The following is a 7,783-nucleotide window of genomic DNA, read 5'->3' as shown; positions in this document are numbered from 1 at the left end:
AGTTGTGGCAGTCGGCTTCCGTCAAGATTACAGCTTAGAAAACTCTTAAGGGGCAGTTCTACTCTGTCCTATAGGGTCGCTATGAGTCAACGAGATGGCACACAACAGCAACAACGTGTCTTTAATGATATGGATTTAGCCGTAAAAAAAAGTGAAGTTTTAAGGTGCAAGACTATTTCCCATTAAAATTTTTAAAAATTCTGATTTAACATAACTTACTTGCCCTACTTTTGACAATTTACCACTTTAATATCAGGCTTTTAGAAAGTCTACTTGTTTCTTTAAAACTCCAATTTAAAAACAAGATCAACGTTTCTTAATAAAATGATATCAAACACGTACACGTACAGTTTATTTTGTACTTCTTCCGACTGGATCTTTTTTTTGTCAGCATTATTGGTGTAAATAGAGCAAATCTCTTGTAGAATAAAGTTTATGATGCATATTATTCGTAACCTTTGGTATAAAATACACAACAAAGTATTGCGTTTCCCTCCCTCGTTCAATTCTACCTCCGGGAACTGTTAGCTATCCTATTTGACTTCTCTTTAAGCTTTCGGTACAATGATTCATGTAGTAGCTTCGCCGCTACGACCTTTTCACTGTAGCTGAGTGAACCGCCGTCCCTCCTGAGGAGCAGCGGGAATCTGAGCTGGCGGTGCACAGAGGCACGTGCACGCTGCCCAGCCGGATCCAGCAGCCTTGGGATCAGAAACGATTCGGTAATACTGGTGCGGAGGAGACCTCTTTCAAACGCTTGAAAAAACATACTCAACTGAGAGTTCCTTTGCATTTGTAAAACAAAGGCTTTGCGACTGGTCTGCGGCTTTCCAGTCTTCAGTGGGCCTCCAGGCTTGGCAGCGCCTCCGGACTGGTACTACAGTCTCAAAAATAAGCGCAAACCCAGAATCTGAAGCGGGTCGGAGGACCGGCGACGGCCAGAGAGTAGAGACCGCCGTCTGGAGGGCTTGGGCCCTGGGTGCAAAGGCGGCGGAGGTAGCCAGAGGAATGCCCCCTCCAAGCTGAGCGTCTCAAGGGCCTCTGAAGCCCGCATTGGCCGGTTGCGAGCACGGAGCGCCCCGCCCCAGGCCCAGGTTCTTGATGACCCCGAGGGGGAGCGACCCGCGTCTCCTCTGAGCCTCCCCTCACGCCGCGTCTCGTTCTCTGAACCGAAATCGCTCTTGAGACTCTGCGGCCCAGGCTAGGAATCTCTGGAGCCCAAGGTTCTACTTGGGCCCCGCGGCAGGGGAAGGAGGAGCAGCCAGTCGAGAGAAACCTGAGGGCGCTATGGACAAACAAGACTCCCAGACACGAGCCTGAGCCTGCTTTGTAGACAGGTTCTTGTCCTTTTATATGCCCTGCAGCTCAAGCAGGTTTAGTAAGAAGTACACAGGCCCGCAGGGCACTTTCATTATCACAAGGTCCCGCGCTCTACTCGCTCCGTCCGCCACTTTTTTCACCTTTATCCTGGGAATCAAGAGGTTCAGACCCCAGAAGGTGCGGACACCGGGGACTTGTGACCGCATGGTCGACAAACTGGAAAGCCGGGCCTTGCGATGTCAGATACAGTGGGGCCCTTAGAAATAACCCAGGTGTGCGCGGGGCGCCTGCGGCAGGGAGAAAAGGCCAGTCCCTTTAGTCCTGGTCCAGGCTGGGTTCAGGAAACCATAGCGATAGAGCCACGCCGCTGCTTGCCACCTCGGGCTCGCGATGAATCGGCTTCAGGCCCCGGGACCGAACTGGCCCAGCTATACTCGACCCCGTAACCCACCGGGTCGTAAAGTGGAGCGCACCTCGATCTTTTCTCTTGGAGAGGGGGTGTCCAACCTCTCCTGGGCGCGGGAAGAAAGGAAGCCGCGATACCGCGGGCACGGCGGAGGCGCGGCCTTCCGAAAGAAGGCGAGGCCACCGCCCTGGAAAGGCCTTTTTTTCAAAAGCGCTGGCCGCGGGCTCCCGGGGAGGAGACAAGCCCTTGCGCTTTGCGAGTCCATGAGGAAAGGAAGCCGGGATCCCGGGATCGTGCGCGTGTACACGCGAGGAGAGCGTGGTCAGTGAGTGCACGCGTGCGCACATGTCTGGATGTGCATGTGTGAGCTTAAGAGTATATACACGTGTACCTGTGTGTTTGTGTTCGTGGTATGAGTTTGCCAGTGCGCGTCTGTGCACCTGACCGTGTGTAAACATTGGTGGAGGAGTAAGTACAAGGGACATGTGCCTGGCGTCACTTTATGAGAGAAAATGTCTTTTCCGAGGATGAGCTAAGTTAAGGAAACGATTGAAGTTGAATTAAACTGTCAGGCCTCTGACAAGACCAGCCGGGCTCTATTTCAAATGAAAGTTGCTCAGATAAGAAAATTTTCAGACTGAGTCCGGCTCAGGGACTTGGCAGAAGGGAAGGGCAGAAGATCCTTCCGCCTCCAGGTCCTGCAGATCAGTACATAGTGGAATCCCTGTCCCGCAAGATAGCAGCAACATTAGGGGTAGTGGGGGGAGCTTTTAAAAAGCCTATCAGGTCTATTCTTTATTCTTCTTGGTACAGTTTAAAATCGGACAGTTTGGATTTTTTTTTTAAGCGCATTCTGTCAGCTCCCGCTGTGTTTTCAGTCTGGAGCCTGTTTTCACAGTACTGAATATGTATATATATTTTCTTACCTAACTTATAAGATAACGCGTATTTTAAACAGTGGTTTATTTTTAAATTCTAAATTTAAAAAGCCCTACGCGTCAGGACTTCGTTCTCTAGATAGACTCCCCCACCCCACCTCCCACATTTATTCTCTATAACCGCCGTAGGCACGTACTTATTGGAGTTTTTAATCCTTGCATTTGGTTTTCGGGCCTCAAAATTTGACACGGGATTCGCAAGCGGGAAATTGTTTTGCCTCCCTTAGGGTTTGTCCCTGGCCCCAGGGAGGTGAGTCCTGTCCCACCCGAGAGTCTGTTCTTGGCCCCTGAAGTCGAGGCTCATCGGGTGGTCCCCGAGTTTCCCAAACAGGCAGGAAGTAGGCTTCCTTCCTACCCATAAAAAGATGTTTATTATTAGCTAAAAGATTAGCTGAGTGAGAAATACAGAAATAGGCTGAGGAGTAGGGGTGAACAAGGGCCAAATTCAGGCACCAACAGGGGTACGTATTTGGCTGCGTTACTCTGTAACGTAATCTGGGAAGGAGCCATATCCTAATTGGGGACCAGGGACTTAAGACGCCACTCCGACTTACAGGGCGGAGTCGCACACTAGGGTTGGGGCTTCCTCTCTTCTCCCTCCCTGCTCCTACCTTTTCCCACTTTCTTCCTTCTCTTCGCATATACTCTTCTTCTCGCCTCCCCTCTCTGATCTGAGTGAATAAAAATAATAAATTACAAACTGTATAAATTTATAAAGACTATGGGAGTAAATTCGGGCGGCCACGGGGCTAGACGCAGCGCTCTCGCGGCCTTCCTCCTTGCAGAGTCTAGGGCTCGCAGCTGCAAACCGAGGCCCCGTGGAGAAAGCGATCCAGAGCTGTAATTCCTTGAGGCTCGCTTCTGTCGAGGACTTGCGCAAACATATATTACGCCCCCGCATGTTGGCGACTGTTTTCCATCCTTCCTTTCCAACAACCTGTCCCTCTCGATTCCAGTCAGCTGAGACCGACCTAGCGCCACTACAAAAAAATCCACGCAGCCGGCGGAAGAGCACGGCGCGGTTGAGAGCGCTTTAACTTAGTTCCGTGCCGGGAACCTTCTTATCTAGTATTGATTTTCCAATCAAAGCTGATTTTTGGTTGGTTGGGGCTAGGGGGAGGTGCGCAGTTTGCACTGCGTGTACGCAGAGGGTAAACTTGTCTGCATCACTCCTCCTCCCCCAAAGTTATACAGCTTGGAGAGGGCAGAAAAAAGGGGAGAGGTGAGAAGGGGCTTTCAGACCGATTAAATCTAGGGGCAGTGAGGAAGTAATGAAGCTGGTGATGTGTTGAGAAGAAAAGTCAGGGTGAGTTCGCGGCTGGGCAGATGAGCCTCCGGATTCACGTCCAAACAGTTTCTAGCAGTGTCTGCTCTGCCGTCAGACGGTACTGCAATAGTTTCTCCCCTGTGAGTGAAAAACCGCCACCCTCTCTCCCTCAGTCTTTGACCCAGCTCCTCCTACAGCCTTACAGAAAGGGGTTAGAAACGCAAACGTTCAGAAAGGGCCACGCTTGTTCCCAACACTAATACCTGATCCAAATATAAGATAACTTGAAGAAATAATGACATTAACATCCAGATGTAAATGAATGCCCTAAGATGGGTAGTTTGGACATTGCTATACCAGCATTGCAACAGGTCGATTTGTACATAAACTGAGAAAATCAGTGGAGAAATTAAATAATATTTTCTAAATAGTTAATGGGCATATTAATAGTCTGTACTATGTAAAATCATGTTTAAACTGACACTTAAAATATGCACCTTCATGTTCTTGGAATTAAATATTTAATGCTATTTTCCCCTATAAATAAAGATTACCTGAGTGTGCTGGCTTAATAAAATGAATTGAAAATGGAACTACATGTCCTGGATTAGGCCCCATTTAAGCACCACTAGGTTTGGTGTTTAACTTTTTATAAAAATTATTACACCCTCTAATTGGCTGTAAATTGGGTCCTGTTCCCATGTTTCACATCTGTAGATACCCTCAGTTCTTAAACAGTGGAAATTCTGTGCACATTTATATAATCTGCTGAATGTATATATAATGAAGAATGTGGCTGGAATTTATTCATATTTTTCTACTGACAGATGAGGCATTTCAGTTTCAGCTAAATGAAAAGATTTTTAACAGATTAAAGCCGGGCACTGGAATTGCACAAAAAGAAGGGAGCTATTGAAAAATAGTATTATAGCATTGAAAATGGACCCTGCATTTAAACACACGGGCAAAAAATCTGAGAACAAACTATGACTTTTGGTTTTGTTTTGTTTTCAATTGTGAAAACTCTTCTGTCCTTTGAAAAGGGTATCAATAACAGGACAGATGAAAAATGGAAGCTCAAGGTTTTTTCTCCTTTCAAATATAAAAAATTTAAAATGTCCCAGTAAAATAATCATACTGGAATATATATTCCAACTTGGGTTTTCAGGGACAGCCAAATGAGAATGTTGAAGCAAAAGGCTAAAGAGTACTAGTAACTAGAGAAACTCTACCAAAACTTTAAGGTATTTTTGGAAGTATTTCTTGTAAAAAATCCTCAGTATATATAGTACATTTCCAAATCACTTTATTTCAAAATTCAGTCACATAAAGAAAGGGGGAGGGAAAAAAAAAAGCTATCTCACGCCATGCATATTAGGGGATGTAAATTTAGAATAACTAGCATTTCTAGAAAGACTGTGCTTTTTTATGTTAACCTTTAGTCTTTGGTGTGGGTTCCTTCTCAAATTACATAAAATGTACTTTAAGAAGCACTCACTACCTGCTACAGATGTCCAGGAAAAACTGAATTATGGAAGTCGGAAACATATGGCAGTTGCCTATTGCACAAGGAAGGTACATATGAAAGTTATAAATTTCTTTCTTTAAGTCAGCATTGTAAACGCATTTTATAGGGTTCACAGTATGTATTACATCTGTAGATTTAATTTTTGAAATACACCTTTGGTTATTATAATTTTTTAGGTATTTGTGGTGTGGGATCCTAAGAGAAAGAACTCATCTTGGTATATTAGAAATAAAATAAATAAAAATAAATATGTGGAGAGGCTTTTTTTTTTTCTTTTAATTTCCAGCTGGTTATACTAAAAAGGACATCAGGTCATCTATTGGCAAAGGATTACTCACAACACAAGAGGTGCCCCCCCAGCAGGGCGTGCTGCATTTCATTGAGTTCTGTTTTGAAGAAGCAGAGATATCAACTTGAGCTAAGCCAGTTGAGGGCCGATATAAAAACTACCAGATAAGAACCGAACCAGGCAATTCAAAACCGCACCATTTCATTTGCTCTTAAAGAAAATTTCCAATTACTTGAATATCCTGCTCCCATCAAAATATTAGATTTAATTTTAATTCCTTCATTTAAACGTGAAAGCACGTTTTGACTGCAATAATAATTTAATATTACACATTCAGTACTAAACCCAAAAAACCCAAACCCACTGCCATAGCGTTGATTCCAACTCATAGCGACTCCTTGGTTAGCAGCTGAGCGCTTTAACCACTGAGCAACCAGGGCTCCTATATTCAGTACTATCAGTGGATAAAAACGTTGCAACTAACAAGGTCTCTTCCCTCTTCATCTTCAGTTATTTTAAAATAATCCCTCTAATTTTCCACCTGAAGCCCTCTGTGGTATTTTTAAATTTAATTTTGTGGATTTTTAAGCGTCTCCGCTCTCCTGTTCCAGTTTATTTGGAGAAATGTTAGAAGCAAGTAATGTGAATGGTCTTGGTTGGAAATGAGTTTAAACAAATACATACTTTTTAAAATTCCCTAAGAATGGGGCAGCTGCCTGCGCGTAAAGTCTCTGTGGTACAAGGTCAAGAAAACCATCCTCAGATTTCCATAGTGGAAGCATAGGGCATCAGGGACGAGACTGGTCTCCGTTTTGTTGCGCTAGAATGAAATTTCCTTGGGGGGAAAATAATGCAAAATAATAGCAGATGCGCCCTTCCCTAGGAGAAGTTTTATTTGGTTGTGTTTTGAATTCCCCTTTGTAATCAATTGTTGAGTGGTCGCCTGTATGTTTTCTTCCTTTGCAGTTCCTGCCTGGCTGAGGGCTCATCCTGGCCATGATTTTCATCAGTCTACGTCGAGCGGTAAGAAATTGAGCATTCATTATTAGGGGGTTCCCGATAGATGGGTGAGAGGGATCCCTGATGCTCAGTAAAACACTAGCAGATTCTTTTCAATCCATTCCCGAAAATTTTGGGAACAAGAAAAGTGCGGGAAAATTTCTGATTTCTTTCTTTTCCAAGATTTAAGTCGCTTCCTGAGCTCCCAACCAGTCCTGCCTAGGCCATTCTTCGTCCCCTTGTTTCCATTTATAATTAGAACTAGTCAAGGGGACCCCCAAACTGACCTCACCCAGAGTAAGATTGGTTCAGGTTTATTTATATATTAAGAATATCATTTATTATTTAATAATAACAATAACGACGACAGCAATAATAGTAAACAGAAGCAAATCAATCCAGGTAGTGGGGTCATCCTAGAATCCCTGGGGTGGATCCTGCTTGCAAAACATTCAGGAATTCACGTTCTCCGTGAGATTCCACACTTAAAATCCGGTCTGGGCTTCTGAAGCTCGTTTTGCTTTGGTCAATATCTGCGTTTTCTTTCATTTAGTTCCCATTCCCTTCTGCTTTGGGTGCTTTTTTTTTTTCCCAGTGCTGAAGACAATTTGATTTACAGTTTGACTGAGAGTTGCATTTCTGTTTAGAAGGTGAAACGTCCAAGCCAGTTAGCCAAATTATTCCCCGACGGCTCCAATATTGAGCCAGAGTTCCAGAGTCAGTTATTTTTATGTCTGACTGTATTTCAAATGTGCAGGGTGATAAATAAAATCCGCCTCAAGCTACAAACTATCTCAGTGTAGTGAGGATCAATTGGCAAAAATTAACCCAGCCAAAGCGTTGGGGTCCTCGCGAGCGGCTGGAGCATAAATCAGCGTCGCGGCAGCGGCGTCGCAAAGCAGCGCGCCCAGAACCGCGCGCCTGCTGCAGCAGCCATTCTCAGACGCTGCTGGGCTCGCCCAGCCAGAGCGAGTCGGGCTCTGCTACCCAGGACAGAGTGGGGATCTGAGTTGGCCCGGGGTTGGGATCATCTGGG

This window comes from Trichechus manatus, unplaced genomic scaffold (assembly GCF_000243295.1).
Source record: "Trichechus manatus latirostris isolate Lorelei unplaced genomic scaffold, TriManLat1.0 scaffold00154, whole genome shotgun sequence".
NCBI lineage: Eukaryota > Metazoa > Chordata > Mammalia > Sirenia > Trichechidae > Trichechus > Trichechus manatus.
The sequence above is the reverse complement of the archived record's forward strand: the minus strand, read 5'-3'. Positions refer to the sequence as shown.